At 44.6% G+C, this 26,139-nt stretch overlaps 1 protein-coding gene across 1 annotated transcript in view; it reads left to right on the plus strand.

The window, feature by feature from the left end:
• Positions 1–26,139, plus strand: part of ANKRD27 (ankyrin repeat domain 27) — a 1,716,109-nt gene that overhangs the window by 204,666 nt on the left and 1,485,304 nt on the right. The gene's annotated exons all lie outside the window — the stretch shown is intronic.

Raw genomic sequence — 26,139 nt, forward strand, 5'->3', positions numbered from 1 at the left:
TGTAGAGTTTGTGTAGCACAGTTTGGCATGGGAGAATTAAGTTAAATCCTGAAAGGGGTTGGTCGTTGAATGAGTGAACCTTGTTTTTGATCTTGTTAGTTCGGGGGCAAGAGCTGAAAGACCATGGAAAATATTAAATCATGATCGAAATGTACAATACTGAAATAACCCAAGCTGGTTTTGTGAGTATGGATAAGATTTAGTGATAAAAGGATTGGATTTTGAGCACACTGAATGGTAAAAAAGGGAACAGTCTTGGTCTTTGAAAGATAATAATGATCCCAAGTTTACCTTTTGAACAAAAGTAGATATTTCTCCCTGTGGTGCATCCCATGTATAAATGACTGGTCTTTGCCATAGATCTTCTGCATCTGTGTCATCAGGGATTCTACATATTGGCTAGAACATTTGCTGTCATTATAGTGCTTCTATTTAGGCAGAATCCATCTTCAAGACATACCAATGTAGCAAATTCTAATCTGGGTTACATTAAGATGGCAGTAGTCAACATTAGGAGTCTCAATTAAAAAAGTGCCTGAGCATGAGTATTTCCTAGCCATTGAACGCATGCATATCAGTGTCATTACTGAAACATGGTTTCAGTATACTGATAGCGGTCTTTCTGTATGTACCTGGGTTTAGCACCTGTCATTCATTCAGACCTTCAGGGAAATATGGGGGTGTATCTTTATTCATCTGCAGTCTCTATATCTCATACAGTGTTCAACATGACACCGACCTAGAAATTCTGGAAATTCTACTGACAACCACAGTATTGCCAGTCAGAGGTTCCAAGTCAGTGTCCCCTACTGAGTCAGATAGAGATAGTTAACTCTGTCAGGTTCTGTACCTGTTAAACAGAGTACAATAATCTAAGGTGACTTCAACTACTTGTCCATCATCTAGCAAACCTGTAAAACCAATAACAAGTGTGCACAGTGGTTTCTTGGCAGATTGTCTTTATGTCCAGTAGAGGTGAGATCACCTTGAGTTTGTCCGTACAGATATTGCCACAAACTGTGTACCACCTTGCTTTACCTCATCCCTGATTGAGTCTGACCACCAATCTCTTACCTTCCCCCCTTACAACTAGCTCCACCATGCCTACAAACCCTGCTGAAGTCAGAGACTACTGTAGAGTCAACTTTTAGGCTCTGAATGCGTTAACATTTTCTGTTGTTTTTTTCTTCTCCTCAGAACCCTAAGGGAATGGATTTGCTACTTAAGATTGTTGTTATTGGGTCCCAGGGTATAATGGGTATGAGATTTATAGTGTCACTTTTTTAAGCAATGTAAATTTTTGTTTGTTTAGTGAATCTAATGTGATAAATTAGGGCATCTTCTCTCTCTGAAAGACAGTTTGCAACACTGCATAAAATTGGTGCATTACTTGCCCTAAACAGCTTTAAGTGTAGTGCTATTGTCCACTTTATTAAAAATAAAACTGATCTGTAAGGCAGTGGAACAAATCATCATGAAACTTATAAATAAGGATATAGGTGATCTCCAAACCCATGATCCGACACAATTTGGTTTTGTCAAAGGCAGGTCATGCCTTCAGAAACGTCACCAGAGCCATGGATTAAGGCAAATCTGTGCATGCAGCCTACTGTGACTTAGCTAAGGCCTCCGACACAATCCCACATTTGTACATTTTTGATAAACTCTCCCATAGGTTCATAGTTGTTTACTAGGCTAATGACCACAAGGGCCTTATTAAGCCTAGCCATGCATCCCAAATTTCTAACCAGTTATGATACCCTTGATAAGTGTAAGCAGGGACCTGGGAGATGAACCATTTACAGGTTGCCTGTGTCCATTTAGATAGATAGTTGCCAAACCAGGGACAAATTTCCGGTTCCCCATCCAGTTGTCCAGATTGCACTTGAATTCGTTTAGGGAAGAACTCTGCTCCACATGGATAGAGAGCCTGTTCCATAGACTGGGTAGTCTGTGGGATACATACCCGTTTCTCCTATTTATATCACAGGCATGATTTAAGTCTTTAGAACAGGTTATTCTGGTGCTGTTTGTTTTGTAGATATGCAGGAGGTCCTTCAGAGTGTGGTCTAACAATGCCCTGTATCACAGGCATAGATCTTCTCTTAAAAGCCTGTAGGAAAAAGAATACAGGCATAGGGCCTTGAGGAAGTGTGCATAGAACATTTTGCCTACGCCCTGTATTCTTTTAGTGAGGAACCTCTGTGGACATTCTAATTGATGGATATGCCTGGTTAGGTGCATACCAATGGGGGCATTATACTCTGATAGTTCTAATGAATGCCAAATACAGTAGAACAATGACTTCCTTGGACTTAGATGCCATACCTTTGTTTATAAGTTGCGCTACATAGAATGATTTCCTTACTACTGTAGACACGTGATGGTCAAAGGCTAGATAAATATCTGTGTGTGTCCCTAAGTCCCTGACTACTGGGTCAACTCTAAGGGGTGCATTGTCAATATGATAGTTACCAGGGATGGATGACTTCCCAAAGGACACTATTATGCGTTTCTTGGCATTTAGTTTTAGTCCATGGCTCTGACACTGGTTGTTTCTGTGTCAGCCCCTCCTGGAGAACAGTTGTGTCAATGTGGAATTCCATGACAGCTCCTAATTTGCAATCATCTGCAGATTTAGTCAGCCAGAGGACCACTGACTTGACTTCTGAGAAGTAAATGCCAAAAAGGAGCGGTCCAAGGACTGATCCCTGTGGGGCTCCACTTGTGACTGGCCTCTTCGTAGAGGTGAACTCCCCAATTCTAACTTCCTGTGTCCTGTCTGTGAGCCATTTGGCTATCCACCGGCTGACATAAGAGTTTGTCAACAGTGGCCCAGTTGAATATCAGCATGTGATCAGGTGGGTTTTAAATTGGCTCACCGACGGATCGCACTCTGTCAAAGTTTGGGACTTTACCTCAACCAGCAGACCTGTCACCAGTAGGGCTCCACAGGGGTCAGTGCTGGGCCCTCTATTGTTTGGAATGTACTTCTCAGAACTTCATACCAAAATAGAGGGTCTGTGACTGACTAAGTCTGCGGATGACTGCAAATTAGGTTCAATCACTGAATCTCCAAACGGTGTCCATATACTTCAAGAGGGACTCACACAAACCAATGATTGGTGCCAAAGCTATGGAATCAAGCTCGATGCTAAAAAAAATGCATCATCATTCAGTACAGTAAAAACAATATCCCTGCAGACCATCATAGAAATAATAATACTCTAAGTAATAACTCATTACTGAGACTTTGGGAATGCAAGTTGACTGTAGCCTAAACTTTGACCACCATGTGTCTACTCATGTGCACACCTCATTAGCAAAGGCATTGCCTCAAGGGTGAAAGAGGTCATAACTTCCCTGTACTCAACCCTTATCAGGCCAGTAATTGAGTACAGTGCCCCCTTTGGTATGTACCTTACCAGGCAGCTGCAGCAACTTGAGAGACTTCAGAGATTTCTAACCAAGAAAATTCAAGGTCTCCAGCACATGTCCTACATTGACAGACTGAAGTCACTGTCACTGTACTCAGTTGCCTATGGACTACTTAGAGGAAACTTGTGCATGGCCTGCAGAACAAGCTGTGATCCAAACCTAATGGAAATGCTGCACATCTGCAAGTGAAATGGGCCAGGGTCACCCACTCCAGGGGCCTTAATCTGGCCTGTGACATAAATAGGACCTACTGGGGAGACAGATATGACTCTTGGAGGTTGCCACTCCTGTAGAATAGCCTACCAATTCACATCAAACAGAAGCCCCTCTATGACCCTGTTTAAGCTTAGCCTGGATGAGTGAATGGGAAACCGTAAATTCCTTTCAGGGATCTCACCTATGACCCTCCTAAATGTGGGCAGTCGTTGCTAACTAAGATCTCTAGTTTAGGCAAGATCCTTTGTATTATATTTCTGTAGTATTATATTGGGTACACACGACTAGGCTTGTGAACACACATGAGCCTAAAAATAGTGAAGAATGTGTGTAATACCTATAAAGTTGTGGACTCCTTTTCAAGGTACATAATGGCTTTAGCCTAGTATAGGGAACAGATTCAGCTTTAAAGGGTGTTAGCACATTATTTTTTGGATGCATCAGAAACTTTTAATTTGGTTGATCATAATATAATACTGATTATTTTGCTTAACTGTAATCTGTAACTCAGCACCATCAAGTTATTTGTTAGTTAGAAGATGGGTACCAGTCAAGAACGTAGAATAACGCAGTCTCACCTTTACTTGTAGTGATGTAAGAAATGCCCCTCAGTGCGCATTCTTAAACTCTGATTCACATTATTTATCAGTGTTATGTTTAGTCACAGTTGAGTTGAACTGCCTAGTTAGGGTACTCTGCAGGTGCTATAACCATCCTTCTTACTGATATTACTTTGTCTAAACTACCATTAAAAAAGTAAGGTGTCTCTACAGACCCAAAACATTCCTTCTTCTCAGCCAAAGAAATGGCAGCAGTGTAGCTAGCTTGTGTTTATATTATTCAGTACACCTGTTCACTAACGTAACAGTTGCCACTAATTGCTTAAGCTTGAATTGGGACACAGCAGAACTTCCAGAGTTATTTGCAGGTTACTGTGGAAAAGAACTTCATTGCCTTTTGCTGTATAATGTAAATGGCTTGAATTTCAGCACTGCCTATCCTCTTTATCACTAAATTTCACATGGAGATTATTGTATGCACCTTGAGATTTTAGACTAGCCAATGAGCTAACATGGTTTATGGTTCTGTGAGTACTCGAGTCCTCAAGTGGTTGTCTCATGCATATCTCAAAATCCACACATAGGTACAGAGATGCATATTACTCAAACTATTTAAATTGGTCTTTATTATAATCCTCCCCATAGTGTAAGGTCCCTCCTAACAAGCCGTGCATTTAATCATGCATTAAAGAAGCATTACATCAGACTGTAAAAATGTAGCTGTGATGTAACCTAAAGCTTGTATGATGTTTCTGTGTGCTATGCCTCTTCCTTTTTTCAGTTTATTGTTCAATAGAAATTTTATTAGTAAGTAGATGTGAAATGTATTAATTCAGGGCTAGAGTTAGATTTGTTTCATGTCTGCGTGCATACTGTTAGTTGTTTTACTACGAAGTTTAAAATTTAGTAGTTCAACTAGATTTGTAGATGTCCTTCATGGATGCATCTGCAGTCATAACAAATGGGTTGTCCTGTCGTCAGGCAGCCCTTCGGTCGGCCGGATTCCAAAGTCCGGGTCCGGCCGCTGATGTCGCGCTTCACCCGACGTCATCTCTGCTGGTCTTCGGGTATAAAGGCATCAGCCGATGCCATTTTCCTCAGTCTTTCTTGCCGCGTGGTGCCCGAAGCAGAAGCTGTTCGCAAGTGCCGGTCGGTCAGATCCAGAGATTACTACTACCGAATACTACTTCGAAGACTTCTAAAAAGCTAAGTACCCCGTTGGGGACTCTTTCTTGCCTCAGCCGATGTCAGAAAAAGTCAATAACTGTTTAACTTGTGGGAAACAAATACCTCATAAAGATTTCCACTCTTACTGTTTGCCTTGCTTAGGCCCAGACCACGGCGTAGCAGCCTGCTCGGCCTGTGCTTCCTTCAACCAACGAACGCTTAGGCGTCGGTCGGAGTTTGCTGAACACTTTTTCGGCGCAGATCTTGCGTTCATTATGTCGTCGGAGCCTCCGACTACCCAAATTGTTAAAAGACGCAAAGAAAAGACCGACACTCGCGGTCCGCGGTTTCGGCGAAACCACGGTTAAGCAAAGCATGAGTGTCTCGGTTTCGGCGAAACCGAGAAAACTGGTCAATCTTCAGCCGAATCCATGACTACTACTGAGGCTCCTGCTACCTTACCTGAATCAGCCTCAGAAATTTTGCCTACAACTGTGGTTCCTACTGATCTATCAGACACCATCCCCTTGGATATCTCTACCCCAGCACGTGGTGCTGCTAGGCCTCCTGCAGCCATGTCTATTAAGGCCTTTGCCAGGGCTAAAGCAGCCAAATCAGCTAAATCAGTGCCTGTTAAACCACCCTCACTCAGGCCCACTTCTAGTTCACAAATGCTCACTCTGGCAGAAGATTTAATATCCTTAGTTAGGGGATCCCAATCTCACCCAGACAGGGCCTCTCAGCCACCAGAAAAGAGACCTAGAGCAGAGCCCCGAGCCTGTGTCCTCTGATGATTCTGCGGATGACTCAGACATTACAGACCAGCCAGAGGCTCCTTTTTCCAATTATGAAGATTCAGATGCTGAAGAATCCATTCCAGCTGCCTCTCCACCAGAGGAATTCTCCTTTGGGGAAACCTTACATGCCATGAGAGAACAATTCCAATGGCAGGGACAAGATTTCTCAGATTCAAGAAAAAGGCTTAGGACTTTTCTGCACTTACCACAACATAGGCCCTTAGCTATACCTCCTGTCCTACCTGTTGTGGACGATGCATTTAATGGTGTCTGCACTGCACCTGATTCTTTACCTCCAGCCCCTGCCAAACCAGATAGATTTTACAGGGTGCCAGACACTCATCACCACCTATACAAGGCCCTACTTGCAGACCCCGAAACTATATCCCAGGGGCCTAAGGCAGTAGCCTCGACCACAGCAAAAAACCCTATTCCCTCTGAAAGGGAATCCAGGTCCTTAGAGATGGGGAAAAAGTCTACACCTCTGCTACTCTCTCAGCTAGAGCTTTAAACTGTCAGTTTCACATGATCCAATTCCAAGAGTTTATGCTTGATCAGTTAATTAAAAAGCTGTCCTCTGATGAATCTTTAGATAAGAAATATGTATTAGAAATGGTGAATAACATCCAACAGGTTAGTAACCATTCTTTAAAATGTGGCTATGATGCACTGGAGGCTTCATTTAGATCAGCCATGACTGGCACAGTGATAAGAAGGCATGCATGGTTGAAAGAACAGGTCTTGCGGATCATGTTAAAGCTAAGCTATTGGATGCTCCTATGGATAAGGCCAGTCTATTTGGGGAACCTGCCCAGCAGGTAATGAAGAAAATGGAAGAAGGCAAAATCTGTACAAACAGTTAAAGATTTCCTACAGGTTCAGCCCCAAGGTTTAGCAGGAACTGGCCTGCCAAAATTGGTCCTTTCCTGACTCCACAAGATCCCAAAGGGGCAGGAACAGGCGCTCTAGGGGCAGAAATCAATCCAGAGGAGGTGCCTACAGAGGGCGACAGTGGCAAGGCAATAACCGAGGCACAGACACAACCACTGCCACTACAACAGGACAATCTCAGTGACTTGGCTCTATCTCCGCCTACCAGGGAGCAAATAGCAGCACCATTAGGCGGAAAGTTAGCCTTATTCTCGAAAAATTGGCACTATATTACAAAAGACAAGTGGATTTTGCAAACCATAGACCAAGGCTACGGTTCCACTTCCACACTTTACCAGTAAAAGAGGAATGCCAAACCTGCCCCAAATCAAAAATAGAAGCCCTGCACCAGATAGCGGAATTAATAAAGATGAGAGCTGTGGAAAGGGTGCCAATAACAGAACAGGGCAAATGATTCTACTCCAGACTATTCCTAGTACCAAGAAAAGAAAAAAACTGGAGACCTATTCTCGACCTGTCCATCTTAAACACATACATCATTGTCCCAAAATTCAAAATGCTGACCCTACAGCAACTTCTTCCCATGCTGGGCAAGGAGTGTTGGCTGGTAACTCTAGATCTCAAGGAGGCATAACTGCACATCCCCATTCGACCAAATTGCAGAAGATACCTCAGATTTCTTGCAGGATCAGAGCATTATCAATTCTCAGCATTGCCCTTTGGCTTATCTACTGCGCCCAGAGTATTCACAAAATGCTCGCTGCAGAGTACAGGGAATTCAAATTTATCCATACCTGGACGACTGCCTGTTACAAGCGGACAACAAAAGCAAGCTGACAACAGATTTACAAAGGGTCATTTACTTGCTACAAGCCCTGGGATACACAGTCAATTTTCAAAAGTCAAGGCTGATCCCATCCCAGACAAGAACATTCTTGGTGAATTGGACACAGTAAAACAGATGGCATTCCTAACTGCAGAAAAACAAAAAGAACTCCCTCTTTACTTCTTAGCATTAACAAAGCAGAACAAACTAACAGCAAGAAAAGTTCTGCAGGCCTTGGGCTTCATGGCATCATGCATAATCTTGGTCCCACATGCCAGACTGCATATGAGAAAGTTACAGTGGTACCTAAAGAATTTATGGTCTCAACACAGGCACAGCTTAGAAACAGAAATACCACTAATCCCATGCTTAAAACAGGAGTTCCTCTGGTGGGCTCGGGCATGCCAGTCAAACCCAGGCTTACCCTTCCACAACTTTCGAGCAAACCAAACCATCACAGCGGATGCCTCAGACGTAGGATGGGGGCACACATGCTGGACAAATGCGTACAAGGACTGTGGACTCAGGACCAGCTGCACCTGCACATAAACCAAAAAGAAATGCTGGCAGTAAAACTGGCAATCCTAAAATTCAGACCATTCCTCAAAGAAGGCCATTTGATGATAAGGACAGACAACACCACAGTCATGTGGTACATCAACAAACAGGGAGGCACTCATTCTTACCCCCATGCAGAATGACTTTGGACCTTTGGAATCTGGCTCTCAGCTACAACATCCAGTTACAGGCAATATTTGTACGGAAAAGAGAACACCCTAGCAGACATTTTAAGCAGAACAACCTCGGATGCTCACGAATGGATGCTACACCCGGACATCTTCAAGGCCATCACAAAGAAATGGGGAATGCCACAGATAGATCTATTCGTTCCCCACAAAATCACCAGCTCAAAAATTCTGCACAAGGACATTCCACCCACTTGCATGGAAGGTGGACTCTCTATCCTTCAGCTGGAAAGGCCTGACAGCATATGCATTCCCACCTCTTCCCTTGATGCACAAGGTACTACTGAAAATCAAAGAGGAGCGTCCAAGGATAATTCTGATAGCTCGAACTGGCCAAGACAACACTGGTACCCATTGCTGAGGAGCATGTCTCGGGAGAAAATGTGGTCAATACCCTGATGCCTCTGATGTTAACTCAGAACAACTACAACATCATACATCCAAACCTAAAACCTTGCAACTGACTGCCTGGAACATCACATAGCAGTAACTAACCCAGACCTTTCACAAAGGGTTAAAGACATTATCCTTGAAGCCGCAGACCTTCAACAAGAAGGAACTATGCAGGAAAATGGAAAAGGTTAGTCATTTGGAGTACTGAAAGAGGAAAAGATGTGTCGAACATAGATATTGCTAACATTCTGGAGTACTTGGCAGAGCTTCTACATACAGGCCTGTCCTATTCCTCCATCAAGATACATGCATCAGCTATTTCAGCAGAATACAGCTTTGATCCTCCTGTCTTTTCACATCCTCTACTCAGGCAGTTTCTCAGAGGGATCAAGAATGTAAAACCTCCTAGGAAACCACCATTACCAGCATGGGACTTGAATTTTGTACTAGAAAAGTTGACACTACCTCCGTTTGAACCAGCAGCAACAGCAGATCTACAACACCTGTCATGGAAAACTGCTTTCCTGCTGGCTATTACTTCAGCAAGGAGGGTTTGAACTACAGGCCTTAATGGCAGTGCAACCCTTCCTAATCTTCCATCAAGATAGGGTATCCATGAGAACTAATCCTACATTTATGCCTCAGGTGGTATCCAGAGTGTCTTTAAACCAGGCAATCCACCTACCTACCTTCTTTCCCAATCCACAAAACAGAGGTGAAAGAATAATGCATACCTTGGATGTACATAGACAGTTACGCTACTACCTGGACAGAACCAAAGGTAACAGAAAAACTGACCAGCTCTTTGTAGCCTATGCAACAGGAAGGGAAGGAAAAGCAATTTCCAAACAGACAATCTCCAAATGGATAGGAAATTGCATAAGATTCTGTTACTCCTACCATGGAAAACCAATTCCACAGAACATAAGACCTCATTCTACAAGGGCTACAGCCACTACCACAGCTTTCTTAAGGAGTGGCAACCAAGGACATTATTGAGGCGGCTACTTGGACCTCCGTGCATACATTTGCCAAGCATTATAATTTACCTCTATATTCTAGATCCCGAGCAGGGTTTGCCACTGCTGTACTGCAAGGGATCCTGACTACACCATAATTATTATTCCTCCTCCCTAGTTTGGCTATGGTAATTCTACCCATTTGTTATGACTGCAGATGCATCCATGAAGGACATAGTACAGTTTTGTACCTACCATAAATGTAGATGTCCGAACTGGATAGCATCTGCAGTCAGGATTACCCTCCCTCCTTCCCCTCTGTGGTACTCCTAGGGTATTTAACCTCCTAATAGCTAGCTGGGGGGTCTCTTATGGTGTATTTGTTTGTATATATGTACATACATGTTTATTTTTTGTGTTTGCCTTCTACTATTTTGGAAACATTGGCATTTATCCAAAATTTAGCTTTCCAAGAGGGCAATTGGCATCTGGGGCAAGAAACACTGAAGAAAATGGCGTCGGCTGATGCCTTTATACCCGAAGACCAGCAGAGATGACGTCGGGTGAAGCGCGACATCAGCCGAAGCCGGACCCGGACTTTGGAATCCGGCCGACCGAAGGGCTGCCTGACGACAGGACAACCCATTTGTTATGACTGCAGATGCTATCCAGTTCGGACATCTACATTTATGGTAGGTACAAAACTGTACTTTCCACTTATTTGTACAAACATTTAATAATGGGGCACAGAATAACAGGTTGCAGTCCTGGTGATTGAGTGACCACGTATTGGGTCCCAACCATTCCAATGCCCCTCTTGAGTACGGTTTGTTTTTGCAAGCAAGTCCTAATCACCAAGCTGCACTGTTTCACTGCTAGTTTACCAAGTTGGAGACTATGCCAATAGGGAAAACCATTTCCCTTTTGTCAAGCTTTAATATTGACTGTATGAGTGCATGAAAGAATAGGGCATAAGGGAACAGCCTTTCCTTTGCAAATGTGGATGGTGCAGGGAGGCTTTCCCCTTCAGAAATGTTTTTTTGTTGTTTGCAATTCTTTATCAGGCAGTCCATCTTCTCTCAGTCAGTAGTTCCTTTGGTGTATGTGGTTGTTTGTTGAAGATTCACTCACCAGAGCTTTTTGATGACCAGGATGCAATTTACTGGCTCACCACTACATACTCTACAGTTACGTATGTGGTGTGCATGTCTCTTTGTGTGTGTGTGTGTTTAGAACATATCTCCCTGGGACTGAGGTTAGGATCTTTGAAGGTAGACATTTCCAGCCCAATGTAAAGAAGTAAATAAGAAGCAGGGAGTGACTTACCTTGAACTTTAAAGTACCTCATTGGGGGTTCAGGGGTTATAATCTTTCAGAAAGAGGAAGAAAACTGCCCTTCACCATTATTTCCTATGTTTCCTGAATCATCCACTTCTAACCTTAGACTGTGAAGATTTAAATATTACTTGAGAATAAGAAAACTATGACTTTTTGATTGCCCATGGGAAGTGATTAAAACTTGGGTAGCAGAGTGGGGTGCAACAGTTAACTTTACTTCCTGAAGTTCACAAGTTGTAGTACACAAATATCAGTATCACATGCCAACTCATCTACCCAGCTGTCTAAATTAAACTTAAATATAGTAATGCCGAACTGTCTCACTAAAATTGTTTATTCCAGAGTAAAGCAGCTCTGATGGGCAAGAATGCTGCTGATAAAGTAGTAGCATGCTTTGGTATAGTAAGTCTGTTTTCTCTGTTTCTAAGAGCTGAATTAATTTAGCATATTTCGATTCCTAAAGATACTTGAAGATATTTACTATGAAATCGCTTAAAGACAAATATAAATTTTAGTTGTATATCTGTAGCGTATTGTAACAACTTAAGGGATTTGCATTTATCACTGTAGGTTTTAATATCAGGATAAATGATCATCTATTTTGTGAACTTCGTCTTAACAGATTTCAACTGTTTCATCTGCTGTTAGTGAAGATGCAGAATATATTGCTTTTTCAGTGTGTCTTGTGTAACTTTTAAATAATGCAATTTTTTTTTTTTGGTCATAATCCTCATTTGGTTTCATCACAGTTCTAGTAATGTAGCTTGCATGCAGCTCAAAGGAGAAACTGCTAGTAATGGTGATAACTATTTCCTCATATTGATGTACTCCTTGAAGCACATTATCAGTAAATCTGATTGTAGAATTTTTTGATCTGTGAAATACATATTACATTTGTCCAGACTAAAGTGTAATCCATTGATCTGAAGTAGTTACTTCATTTGCTCTGCAACCTGTGGGTATCGGATCCGAGCCGGCAGCTTTCCAAGCTACAAGATCCGAGCTCCTAGTTCCTCCCCCCTACCCATAATCCCCTGCTATGTGCTACATTACCTCAGATCGTTTTTTGCCACGGCTGAAGCAGCTACTTTTGAAGAGCTCCTTGGCTTTTTGGTGAGATTGAACCTTTTTCTTTTTTCTGTAAAAAAAAAAAAAAAAAATCTTTTTCTTGTGTGAGTGTGTGTAGTTTTTTCTGGGTTAGTTATCGATAGTGTAGTTAGTTAGATACCTTTGTTCCCCTTTTCTAACTAGTTTTCTGTTGGTTCCCGCCTTTCACCCTCTCCCCTCTTAGTGTTTGGGTGTGTTTTGGTGTGAGTGGTGTTATGGCTGAAGGGCCTAAGGCGGTGTTCTCAAAATGTACTGAGTGTGGCCATAAGCTTTCGCCGGCGGATGGCCACACTCAGTGCGTTTTATGCTTGGGGGCGGCCCACTTGTCATCGGCCTGCACAATCTGCGCGGCCTTTAATCCCCGAGCTATTAGGGACAGGAAGAACAATCTGATCCTGGCGGGCTTGTTGCCTCAGGAATCAGCTTCTTCTTCCTCCCCCTCTCAGGCACAGGCTGTCTCGACAGCCCTCGTGCCTTCTGTGCCCCCGACTCAACCTGGGACTCAACCTCCCTCTTTGGTTTTGAGTTTGGGGGATTCAGGTACCTCCACTACGGTGGAGAAAAGACACAAGGACAAGGGACATAAGTCCCACAAAAGGTAGGCTGAGACTCAACCCTCAGCCCCGCCGTCTAAGCTGGCTAGGTCTCCCTCGAGGGGCTACGGATCCTCCCCCTCTCGGCTCCGTTCACCTCGTTTTTCTCCGGAGCTGGAGGAGGAGGATCGGTCTCCCTCGAGGTCGTCGAGGCGACCCTACCGGCCTGCCTCGATGACTTCAAGATCAACCAGAAGCCTCACTGAAGCAGATATGGATCGGATGATGTGCCGATTCATCCAGACCCAAATGCAGATGGGGTGCTCTTGCCCCCCCTCTTGGGGGAAGCGCGGCCCCCATATTTGCTCCGTTTATTCCTTCTCCGACCCGTTTTCGGGTCTCGGAGTTATCGGATCCAGGCCCTTTTGGGACCGGGGATTCGTCAGCGCTGATAGCTCCAGTCGCTTCGCCGACTGTGCCTTCGAGTCTGTTGGATCCGAGCTCTCTGGGCCGAGGGCTGAGCATCGGATCCGGGGGAGCTGGTGTGTCTTCGGCTCCGTTGGGTTCGGAGCACACCTCTCTCTCTCGGCTCCGGCTGCATCGGCTCCAGCGATCCCTACCGGGCCGAGGAGATTGCTCTCGGAGCCTGGCGAGAGTAGCTCTCCTTCTGCTTTTGAGGTTGTGGAGAGGGTACTGTCGAGGACCTCCAGGTCCCCAGTTCGGGCGTCGGATCCTCCCGTACCCCCGCTGCATGTGGGTCTACCCTCCATCATCCGACCATCGGGACAGCCTGCTCAAGCCCTCCAGTTGGTTCCCTTAGAGGAACAGGACCCCGTTGACGAGCCCTCTTCGGACAGTCCCACCGAGGAGGTCCCTCAAACGTCTGTGCAAGAGGAGGCACCTGGACTCCCCCGAATCCGTTACAACCGACATGGATTTAGATGAAGGGGAAGGTTCCCCAAGGTCACCCCCCGAGGATGTCTCCTTCGGAGACATCATGGAAATGTTGCGTATTAGACGGGGGTGGTCTGCCCAAAAACCTTCTGTGGATGAATCTGTGTTCCTGGATGCATTTGAGGCAGGCCCTTCTACCTCCTGGGTGTCCCCCCCCCGGCTGACCCCCTGGTAGACATCATTACTACCAGGGCGTGGAAGGAGCCCGACACCGTGGAGCCTATCCCGAAGCGACCCGACAAGATCCTTAGCCCCCCAGTGGATAGATTGTCTTGGGCCAAAGGAACCCCCGTGGATGCCATGCTGGTGGTGGCTGCCACCAAGAGAGAACTCTCGCAGGAGAGTTCTTCGGTTCACCCACCAGATAAGGAATCTCGGGCACTGGACCGCATTGGGAAGCGGATGCTTAGTTCAGCGACCTTTTCTGTAAGGGCGCTGAACTATATGGCACATACCATTAGGCTGCAACGAGTCTTAATTAAGGAATATGGGAGTCCATTACGACAGATCGATGGGTGCTCCGCATCATATCCAGAGGTTATACCATCCCCTTCATAAACCACCCTCCCTCGACCAGACACCTCCCCGATGTTCCACCCAATCGAAGGGAGGCAGCAGCTTCAGAAATCCTGAAGTTGCTAGAAAAAAGAGCCATCCAGCCCATCCCCCCAGACCAGTCTGGATCGGGTTATTACTCCAGGTTCTTTTTAGTGCCAAAAAGACGGGGGACCTAAGACCCATTCTAGACCTCTCCGCTTAGAACCTGTTCATTCCCAAAGAAAAATTCCGGATGGTCACCCTCCAATCTATTCTCCCCCTTCTGCGGCAGAACGACTGGATGTGCTCGATTGACCTCGAGGATGCGTACTACCACATCTTGATGGACAGACGATCCAGAACGTTTCTCCGCTTCCGGCTGGGAGCCAGTCATTACCAGTTCAGGGTTCTCCCGTTCGGCCTCACCTCGGCCTCCAGGGTGTTCATCAAGGTCATGGCAGTGGTTGCAGCCCACCTGAGACTTCGGGGCATTCAGGTCTTCCCGTACCTAGACGACTGGCTCCTTACCGCCACCAACAGACATCGGCTCTGCCTGGCAAGAGATTATGCTCTGACCCTTGCCCAGAGCTTAGGCATCTCTGTAAACCTCCAGAAATCCTCTCTTTGCCCCGTACAGGTCCTGGAGTTCATAGGGGCCAAGTTAGATACCCGCATTTCTCGAGCTATGCTAACTGTGGACAGGATAAACAGCTTGTCGTGTCAGGTGCTAATTCTTCTTCAAAGCCCGGCCCCGGAGGCAGAATTAGTTCTGAGGGCACTAGGATCTATGGCAGCAGCGATCAGCCTCACCCTTCACGTGCGTCTGCGAATGAGGATTCTGCAGTGGACCCTTCAAGTTCAGTGGTCCCTGCTTCTCCATCCCTTGAATACTCCGATTCCTCTGAGCAGAGTTTGCAGGCACTCCCTTCTTTGGTGGCTCCACGCCCCAGAGCTGAAGGAAGGGAGGCCTTTTGTTGTCCCTCCCCCCCCCAAGCCACGCTGACCACGGATGCTTCTCGCCTCAGGTGGGTGGGGGCATTGTTCGGGCAGAACCATCCAAGGCACGTGGACTCCCCTGGAGACCGCTTTGCATATCAGTGTCCTAGAGATGAGGGCGGTGCTTCTAGCGTTGCAAGCTCTCCACAACCTTCTACCTCTGGGGACTATTGCAATCCAGACAGACAACATGTCAGTTGTCTGGTACATAAACAAGCAAGGAGGAACCAGGTCCTACCCACTTTGCCGGGAGGCTATGAGAGTGTGGGAATGGGCGATATCCACCAACCACTTTCTGGTAGCAACGCACATTCCAGGTCGGTCCAACATTTTGGCGGACAAACTGAGCAGAGTGATTCTCACTCCGTACGAGTGGTCTCTCAATCCATCAGTTGAAGCAGATCTTCCGCCAAATGGGGTTGGCCTTGCTGTGATCTTTTGCTTCTCCCTTAAACACAAAATGCAGCAAGTGCTTGTAATACTTCCCCGAAGGGAGAATCCCAGAGACGCTCTAGTCCATGCTTGGCCGTCCGGTCTACTTTATGCCTATCCACCCCTTCCGCTCATGACCAAGTTCATACAGAAAGCCCGTCGGTTGGGGAGCAGAGTTATCCTCATAGCCCCATTCTGGTCTCGCCAGATCTGGTTCCCATACCTGCGGTCTCGCAGTGTATCTCCGCCATGGATACTGGATCCCATTCCAGACCTGATTTCACATCCGGTGGGATTACAACCCCCAAACCTGGTGAACCTCAAGCTTGCGGCTTGGTTGCTCCAGTTCCACTGATGGCTAGGACTCCCGGTATCTCATCTCCTGTTAAGGCCATTCTAGTCACAGCACATAAGCCGACTACTAGGAAAATTTACTATAGCAAATGGAAACGTTTCTCTGGGCTAAAGATAGAGGCCTAGATCCATTTACAGTTCCTATTCCTACTATTCTAGACTTCCTGTCTCTGATATTCCGACAAGGAGCAAGTGCTTCAACAGTAAAGGTGCAATTGGCAGCCATCTCCCATTTCCATGTGGGAGACGGACTAGGATCTTTGGCTTCTACACAATTATGTAAAACCTTCTTACGGGGCGTTTTCCTGTTGAAGCCTCCGCTGAAAGTGGTGGTGCCTCCATGGGATTTGGCCTTAGTCTTGCAAGCCTTGACAGGCCCACCCTTTGAACCCGTGGCTTTGATTCCATTAAAGTTCTTGTCCTGGAAAACAGCCTTTTTGGTGGCCATTACTTCAGCCAAAAGGGTTTCAGAACTTCAAGCCTTATGTATGAAGCATCCTTATCTCATTTTTCATAAGGATAGAGTGTTCCTCAGGACTAATCCGTCGTTCTTACCTAAGGTGGCGTCGGAGTCAAATATCAATCAATCAATAAACTTACCGGTGTTCTTCCCAAACTTTCAGAATAAAGGAGAATACACATTGCATAAATTGGATGTGCACAGACAACTGCGTTTCTACCTGCACAGGACTAAGGATTTTCGCAAGTCGGACCAGTTGTTCGTGTCATTTGCTAAATCGGCCATGGGTAAGGCCATTTCCAAAGTGACTGTAGCAAATTGGATTTGTCAGTGCATAGTCCACGGGTACTTATCTGCAGGCAAACCGGTTCCTACTGAATTGCTCACTCTACGAGGGCTGTGGCCACCTCTGCAGCCTTCTGGTCTAGGATCCCCTTGGATGACATATGCTCTGCAGCTACCTGGTCCTCTTCACATACGTTTATTTCTCATTATAAGCTGGATATGGTATCGAGAGGTAGGGCTTCCTTTGGCTCTGTGGTGCTTCGGAATATCCTTCCATAGGCCGCCCAGGATTTCTCCCTAGGTAGCTGGGGACTCTGTCCTACAGGTTGCAGAGCAAATGAAGTAACTACTTCAGATAAAGAAGTTATGTACTCACCATAACGTTCCATCTGAGTAGGTACTTCATTTGTCTGCAACCGACCCCCCCTGCCATCCCCCGAACCTTTCGGGATTCCAGATCACCAAAGAGGTCTTGTTCTGCTTTAGGACAGTTTATCTGGTGTTACTTCCTCTATCGAAGGTAGGAGTTGTGTAAGAGGCAAAAAAATTCGATCTGAGGTAATGTAGCACATAGCAGGGGATTATGGGTAGGGGGGAGGAGCTAGGAGCTTGGATCTTGTAGCTTGGAGAGCTGCCGGCTCCGATCTGAGATTGGATCTGATACCCACAGGTTGCAGACAAATGAAGTACCTACTCAGATGGAACGTTATGGTGAGTACATAACTTATTTTTATCAGATAAGGTCTGTTTCATATAGGTTCATAGGTGTGTACTAGATAATGACCACTATGACATTTTTAAGCATAGTCATGCATCCTAAATCTCTGATATGTTCTGGTACCCTTGATAAGTATAAGCATGGGCTTGTGAGATGAAACATCTACAAGCAGGGGTCTGGGAGATGGGACATTTACCAACTCCCTGTGCCTATTTGAGACATAAGTGCCAAACCAGGGATGGATTTCCTGTTCCCCATCCAGATGTTCAAGCTACACTTGAATTGGGTTAGGGAGGAACTCTGCGCCATATGAATGGCGAGGTTGTTATCGAGAAGTAGTGTCTGGGATACATGCCGTTCTCTGTCTCTCTCACTCTAGCAGGTCCTATTTATATCACAAGTAAGGTTTAAATCTTTAGAACTGGTAATTCTGGCATGGTTTGTTTTGCAGCTATCCAAGCGGCGGTCCATCAGGGTGGGGTCTGACAGTGCCAGGTATGCCAGGCAAAGATCTCTCCTCAGCAGTCAGTAGGAGACAGAATACAGAGATAAGGGGCATTGAGGCAGTTTGCAAAGGGCATGATGTTCTTCGTGTTTCACTGTTGCAGTCATCACATTTGGGTTATCTGCTTGCAGTAGCCCTCAGTCGGCCTGATTATCAAAGTCTTGGGTCCTGCGTCGGTTGCTGTCTCATCTTCCGTGACGTCAGGTAGTCAGGGGTATAAAGCATGCAGCCGACGCCATTACATCAGTCTTTCTTGCCGTGCGGTGCCCAAAGCAGTTGTTGTTCACAAGTGCCAGTCGGCTGACTCCTGAAATTTTCATTTTTAGAGTTTCAGAACCGAAATCTTCAACTAAAGCTAAGTACCCCGTTGGGGAAACTTTTTCTTGCTCTAAACCGATGTCAGTAAAAGTTAATAATTGTATTTCTTGTGGAAAGCAAATATCTCATAAAGATTTTCATTTGTATTTTATTCCTTGCCTAGGCCCTGACCACGACGTACCTCGCTGTCAGTTTTGTGCCTTATTTAAACCACAAACTATTCGTTGTTGGTATATTTTTGCTTCTAAATACTTTGGTACTAGGTTCAATTATCCAGATATGTCTTCGGTAAGCCACCCGACTACCCACACTCCGGAGAAATGCTAAGATACAGACAGAGACAGGTTGCCTAGGTCCAAAGCTGCCGACAACACTTCTCCTAAGCTAGTCGCCAATTCGCCGGTACTCAGTGAGGTGCTTTTGCAGCCCCTGATACCCGCTACTTCAGATTCGCAGGCCTCTACTGGTACCCATTCGGAGTCCAGTATGCTGCGAGATGCTTCAACTGGGAAACCTGCGGATGTCTCTACCTTGGATGAGTCCGGAGCTGCTGTGCATCAACCGGCTTCTGAGGGTGTATTCAGGCCTACTGACTTGCATATTAAACCTATGCCATCTTCTTCTTCAAGGTCTAAAGCTCGAACCATACCTAGGAAACCGACGCCCAGACCGCATGGTCAGCACTCTATGCCTAAAAAAACAAATGATAAGAATGGCAGAAGACTTTATTACTTTAATCAGGGGAAGCCAACCTTTCCCCTCTAAGAGACCTAGGACTGAATTTGCTTATGATACTTCTGACCAGGATTCTGAAATTTCTGTCTCCTCTGAGGACCAGGATTTACCCTTATCTACCTATGAGGATTCTGATGCAGAGGACTCTATTCCCTCTGCTTCTCCCCCAGAGGATTTTTCTTTTGGTGAAAACTTGCATACTCTTAGGGAGCATTTTCACTGGGGAAACCCAGGATTACTCTGATTCTAAAATGAGGCTTAGAGATTTCTTACTCCTGCCCCAACACAGGCCTTTAGCTATCCCTCCTGTGCTGGACATTGTTGACGATGCCTTTTCGGAATCTAGCTTGGCCTCTGATTCTTTACCTAGTGCTCCCAGAAAACCTGATAGATATTACAGGGTTCCTGATTCTCACAAGTTCTTTTTTAAAAATCCTACTGTGGATCCTGAGACCATTTCACAGGGACCCAAGGGCATTAAGGCTACTACTGCCAAAAATCCTACCCCCTCTGACAGAGATTCCAGGGTACTGGATAGATGGGGTAAGAAGGTATACACCTCTGCAACCTTGGCCATCAAGGCCTTAAATTGCCAGCTTCATATGTTAAAGTATCAGCAGCATATTATTGGATTGCTTAAACAGAAAATTATGTTGATTCCTGATTGTGCTGAAAATAAGGATTTACAGGATTTAATGCATTCTGCTGAACAGAGTGGAAAACATACTTTGCAATGTGGTTTTGATTCACTAGAGGCATCTTGCAGGGCTGCTGTCACCGGGTCTGTACTTAGAAGGCATGCTTGGCTTAAGGAGCAATCTTTGCCATATCATGCTAAAACTAAATTGCTGGATGCTCCCTTAAATCAGGACTGCCTGTTTGGCAACAAAGCAGAAGTTGTTCTTAAAAAGATGGAGGAAAAAGCTAAATGTATGCAAACTGTTAAAAGATTTCTTACAAGTGCAGCCTACAAGATTTAGTAGGCATTGGCCCTCAAAAAAACTGGTCCTTTCCTGCCTCTTCCAGGCCTTCTCAGTTCAAACCCAGAACCAGCAGAACACTCAGACTTCTTCATTCCCAGGGTACGCACAGGACTAAGCAGTGGGGGATTCCCACTTCCAAATCGGGGAGTAGTAAGACTCTCCCCTATGGTAAGCTGTCTCATTGACTTAACTTTAAAACTTCCAAGCACTTCTCAACTGACTGCTGCTTTCGGGGGAAAGATTGCTCTGCAAGGAAAACACTGGGAACTCATTACCCAGGACAAATGGGTTTTAAACATAGTTTCCCAAGGATACAGATTTCACTTCCACACATTACCAATGCCAAACGGTTGGCCAGATCTACCCCCAAATCAGTGGACAGAGGCTCAAAAGCAAGTACTCCCTCTGTTAATATTAAAGGCTATTCAGACTGTACCAGAAGAGGAAAAGGGACAAGGTTTCTACTCAAGACTTTTCCTGGTACCCAGAAAAGACAACTCATGGTGTCCTATCCTGGACCTTTCTATCCTAAACACCTTTTTGGCGATTCCAAAATTCAAGATGCTAACTCTTCACCAGTTGCTTCCCATGATAGGCAAAGATGCCTGATTGGCAACACTGGATTTAAAGGAAGCCTACCTGCATATCCCAATGAGGGAATCTTGCGGAAAATACCTACGCTTCAAAACAGGCTGCATGCACTATCAGTTCTCTGCACTGCCCTTTGGCTTATCCACTGTGCCCAGGGTATTCACAAAGTGCCTAGCTCAAGTCATTGCATTTTGCAGGCAAAGAAATATTTAAATATACCCATACCTGGACGATTGTCTGATTCAGGCAGAAATCCAGGACATACTTCTGAATCATCTGGCATTTGTACAAAAGGTGTTAGCTTGTCTGGGGTACACCATAAACAAAAAGAAATCACATCTGGTACCCTGTCAATAAATTATATTCCTGGGAGCAAGCTTGAACACAGCTTCCTAGATGGCTTTCCTCATGCCAGAGAAACAAATTCATTTGACAACTTACTTCAAACTAGTGGCCACAAAAACCCTGCTATCTGCAAGACAAATACTGCCAGCCTTGGAATTCATGGCCTCATGCATTCTACTAAATTGCATATGCAAGACTGCATATGAGGAAACTACAGTGGTATTTAAAAAGCCTATTGTGTTACCATTTGCAGGATCTAGAAGCAATTTTTCCTGTCATACCTTGCCTATGGTTAGAATTCCTTTGGTGGGCAGAGGCCTGCCACCAAAACAAGGGACTACCATTCACTCTACCCCCTGCCGCCCAAACCCTAACAACAGATGCATCAAACTATGCATGGGGGGCTCACCTGGCAGGGAAGTGCATTCAGGGCAAATGGAACCCAAGTCAAATGCACATGCATATCAATCAAAAAAATGTTAGCTGCACAGAATGCTCTGAAAGCCTTCAAGGACCACATTCTTCCAGGACAATTAATGGTAAAGATGGACACCACCACTGTTATGTGGTACATAAACAAGGAGGGGGGGGTACCCATTCTTACCCCCTCTGCAGACTAGCCATGGCTCTGTGGAACACAGCCTTGAGCTACCAAGTGCATCTAGAGACTCAATTCCTGCCAGGAAAACTAAATACACTGGCAGACAAACTAAGCAGAAATCTCATGGACCCACACGAGTGGAAACTGGAACCAAAGACTTTCAACATGTTGATCAACAAATGGGGGAGCCCAGATATAGACCTGTTTGCCTCCCCCCAGAACTACAAATTGGACAAATTCTGCACAAGGACTCCCCACAAACAAGCTTGGAAAGTGGATGCTGTGTCCTTCAGCTGGAAAAAAATCTATCAGTTTATGCCTTTCCACCTCTGCCTCTCCTCTCCAAAGTACTACTAAAGATCAAACAGGACAAACCAAGGATGATACTGATTGCACCAGACTGGTCACGCCAGCACTGGTACCCCCTCTTGCGCAGTGTCTCACAGCTAGCCCCATGGCACCTGCCTCAGATCCCTACCCTGCTGTCACAGCAGGAGAGCCAGATTTTGCACCCCCCAGCTTCAAACCCTAAACCTGGCAGCCTGGCTAATTACCTAATCTCTCCGTTACCATCCCTTAGTAAAGAAGTGTTGGATGTCATTTTGGAGGCAATGAGGCCTAGTACTAGAAAATATTATGCTGAAAAATGGAAAAGATTCTGTGCCTGGAACAAAACTCAAGGGATGGCCACAGCAGCACCCAATTTACCTCAGATTTGTCAATACTTAACTGAGATGCTTCACAAAGGCCTTTCCTTTTTCTCCATCAAAATTCACGCCTCAGCCATTTCAGCTCATTACAACACAGAATCACCCCTCTTTTCTCACCCACTGCTCAAGCAGTTCCTCAGAGGGGCCAAAAACTTAAGACCACCCAGGAGAGCCCCAGCCTGGGACCTTAACTTTGTATTGGAAAAACTCACTCTTCCTCCTTTTGAGCCAGCTGCAACTGCAGAGTTAAAATTACTTTCTTGGAAAACAGCTTTCCTTTTAGCAATCACTTCAGCAAGAAGGGTATCTGAATTACAGGCCATTATGGCAGTGGAGCCCTTCATCATCTTTCAAGCAGACAGGGTGTCCCTCGGGACAAAGCCCTCTTTCATTCCCAAGGTGATATTCAGTGTGGCTCTTAATCAGTCCATTCATTTGCCAACCTTCTTTTCTAATCCACAGAACAAAGGGGAACTGATACTGCACTCCTTAGATGTGCACAGATAACTTAGATTTTACTTGGACAGGACTAAACCTCAAAGGAAATCTTAACTGCTTGTGGCATTAGCTGCAGGGGCAGAGGGGAAGGCTATTTTAAAGCAAACCATTTCTAAGTGGATAGGCCATTGCATTCTTTTCTACTATAAGCACAATGGAAAACCTATCCCACAGGGGATTAGACCCCATTCAACCAGGGCTGCATCTTACCTGTACAGCCTTTCTCAGAGGTGTCCTTATCAGAGACATCGTAGAAGCTGCTACCTGAAGTTCTGTATTTCACCAAGCATTACCATTTGCCAATTTTCTCTAACTCTAGAGCTGGCTTTGCCACTGCCATCTTGCAGGGTCTTATAGAAGCTCCTAATGCTACCTAAATTCCTCTTCCCTTCCTTAGCTTTGGGAATCTACCCAAATGTGATGACTGCAACAATGAAACATGAAGAACATAGTACAGTTGTGTACACTTACCATAAATGTAGATGTTCGAGTGTATTCACTGTTGCAGTCCTGGTTACTCTCCCTCCAGTCCCCTGACTTCTTTTGGCTATACCTCTACTCTCCATATACTATGCTTAAAAGCCTTTTGGTGTATTTGCTTTTTTGTTGGAGGTATAACCTTGTGTGTGTGTGTGTGTATATATATATATATCTATATATCTATCTATATCTATATATATATATATCTATATATATATATATATATATATATATATATATATATATATATATTTAAATATATATATATATATATATATATATATATATATATATATATATATATATATTTAAATATTTAATTAATTGCTTCCATTAGGGGGCACCTGACATCTGGGGGAAGAAAAACTGATGTAATGGTGTCGGCTGCATACTTTATACCCTTGACTAACTGACGTCATGCAAGATAAAACAGCAACTGACGCAGGACCCAAGACTTTGATAATCAGGCTGACTGAGGGCTACTGCAAGCAGATGACCCAAATGTGATGACTGCAACAGTGAATACACTTGAACATACATTTATGGTAAGTGTACACAACTGTACTTTACTAATACCTTGTATTCTTTTAGTGAACAGCCTATGTGGACGTTGCAATTGTTAAATATGCCTGGTTAGATACATATTGAAGAGGGCATTGTACTCACTGATAGGCCAGATGAATACAGTGGAACAATGACCCCTTTGGACCTTTATGCCATACCTTTGTTTATAAGTTGAGCAACGTAGAATGATTTCTTCCCTACTTTAGACAGGTGATGTTCAAAGGTTAGGTTGCTGTGCGTGTCCCCAAGTCCCTGACAACTGGATTGACTCTTGGGAATGTTTTCAGTATAATAGTTACTAGGGTTGGATGACTTCCCAAAGGATACTATTGTGCATTTCTTGGCACTTAGTTTTAGTCCATGGCTCTGACAAGTTATTTGTCCGTGTCAGCCCTTCCTAGAGAACACTTGGAGGGGGATTTTATGACTGCTACTAATTTGTAGTCATTTGCAAATTTGGTCAGCCAGACTCCACTGTCATTGGCCTCTGATCCTTCATATATCCTCCTAATTTACTTTATTATTGTATCAGGAAATGTGGATGGCCACGGTGGTGCAGTGGTTAGCGTTGTCGCCTCACAGCAAGAGGTTCTTCGGTTCGATCCTCGGCTGGGGTGCCTTCTGTGCAGAGTCTGCATGTCCTCCCTGTGGTCGCGTGGGTTTCCTCCCACATCCCAAAGACATGCTGTAGGTGGATTGGACACTCTAAATTAGCCCTAGGCTTGAGTGCATATGTTTGCCTTCTGTGGAAGGTTGGCGCCGGGCTGGCAACTCGACACCGTAAAACTCCACTGCCAATCATGAGCGGACAGGGGATCCACTGTGGCGACCCCTAACCAGAAAAAGACGAAAAAAGAAGATTGTATCAGGAAGTGTAAATGCTTCCATTGCCTTACTGTTAAAATCCCAGCTTATTCTATTGAATGATTTCTTTGCATCAAGACCCACTAACAACAGTGGCATTTTCTCTCATTCTGCTTCCCTCTGGATCATCGTTGTTCTGTTAAAGTTGTCAGATGTTTGCCTCTCCTCCACAAAACCAGAGTAATCTATATCTATCATAAACACATTTTAATCAGTTTAAAATTGGTCTATGGGAAGCTGTTTCTAATTGGGCTTTCTTCCAAGATGTTGGTGCTTCCCCTCTTTTTAAAATCCTGTTAATTAAAATCTGCTAAATGTTTATTACTTTCTTACCTCCTAACTTCCAAGCTTCCACAGAAAAAACATCTGTTCCTGCAGACTTTCCTACTATAAGCTATGATTGAGATTTTTTAGCATTGATTATGCTTCTCGGTTCATGTTGGTGCAAAGTCCTTGGTTTTCCAGTTTTGTTTCTAGATGGTGCATCTCTGTGATTTTTATGTATATCCTTTGTATGCCTGCATGTTATTTTTGCTCAGTACTCTAGTTTTTTTTCTGTATTTCAGAGATAAATTGGCAGTCCTTCAGGTTACCCATAGATGTGCATGTCATGTGTGTGCTTGCACATACATATGCACACATTTATCCCACATTGAACGGGGTCCTCTCCAACATTATTTTACTTTCTCTTGTTTTGCACTTACTAAGTTCTTTGTTGTGCTGTGGTTTCCCAGCAATGAACTAGATCCAAAGTGGGTACTGGGAAATGAATGGAGTAGAATACCTTCCGTGTGAAGCTGAAAGCTGAGGTGTGGAATTACCTACAAAGAAGCAGAAGCTGTGATTTACCCATAAATTGTGCTAAGTGGATCATGTCATCAGTATGTACTATCAAAATCTGTGCTTCTATGATGTATTAGGTCATATCATTAAAACACATACCTTGTTGTACCCCAGGTTCCTTTGGGTGTTTTCCTGTCTGAATTGGTTCCATGTGGCATTAAGCAGTTCAGTCGTTTTCTCATCATATGAGTTTCTTAATCTGTCTCTGGCTGCCACAGAACAAACTTGGTGGATGAAAACTTAAAAGAAAACTAAAATCCATAAATGTCTTGATAAAAACTGAGATCCAGAACACATTTTAGGCGTGCTTTTCATGATTATTACTGAATTGTGTGAACATTACATATTTAGTTGGCTGCATTTAATTCATAATGCCAAATACAGTTCATGCTGTC

This window comes from Protopterus annectens, chromosome 8.part1, assembly GCF_019279795.1.
Source record: "Protopterus annectens isolate FY-2018-M chromosome 8.part1, PAN1.0, whole genome shotgun sequence".
NCBI classification, from domain to species: domain Eukaryota; kingdom Metazoa; phylum Chordata; order Ceratodontiformes; family Protopteridae; genus Protopterus; species Protopterus annectens.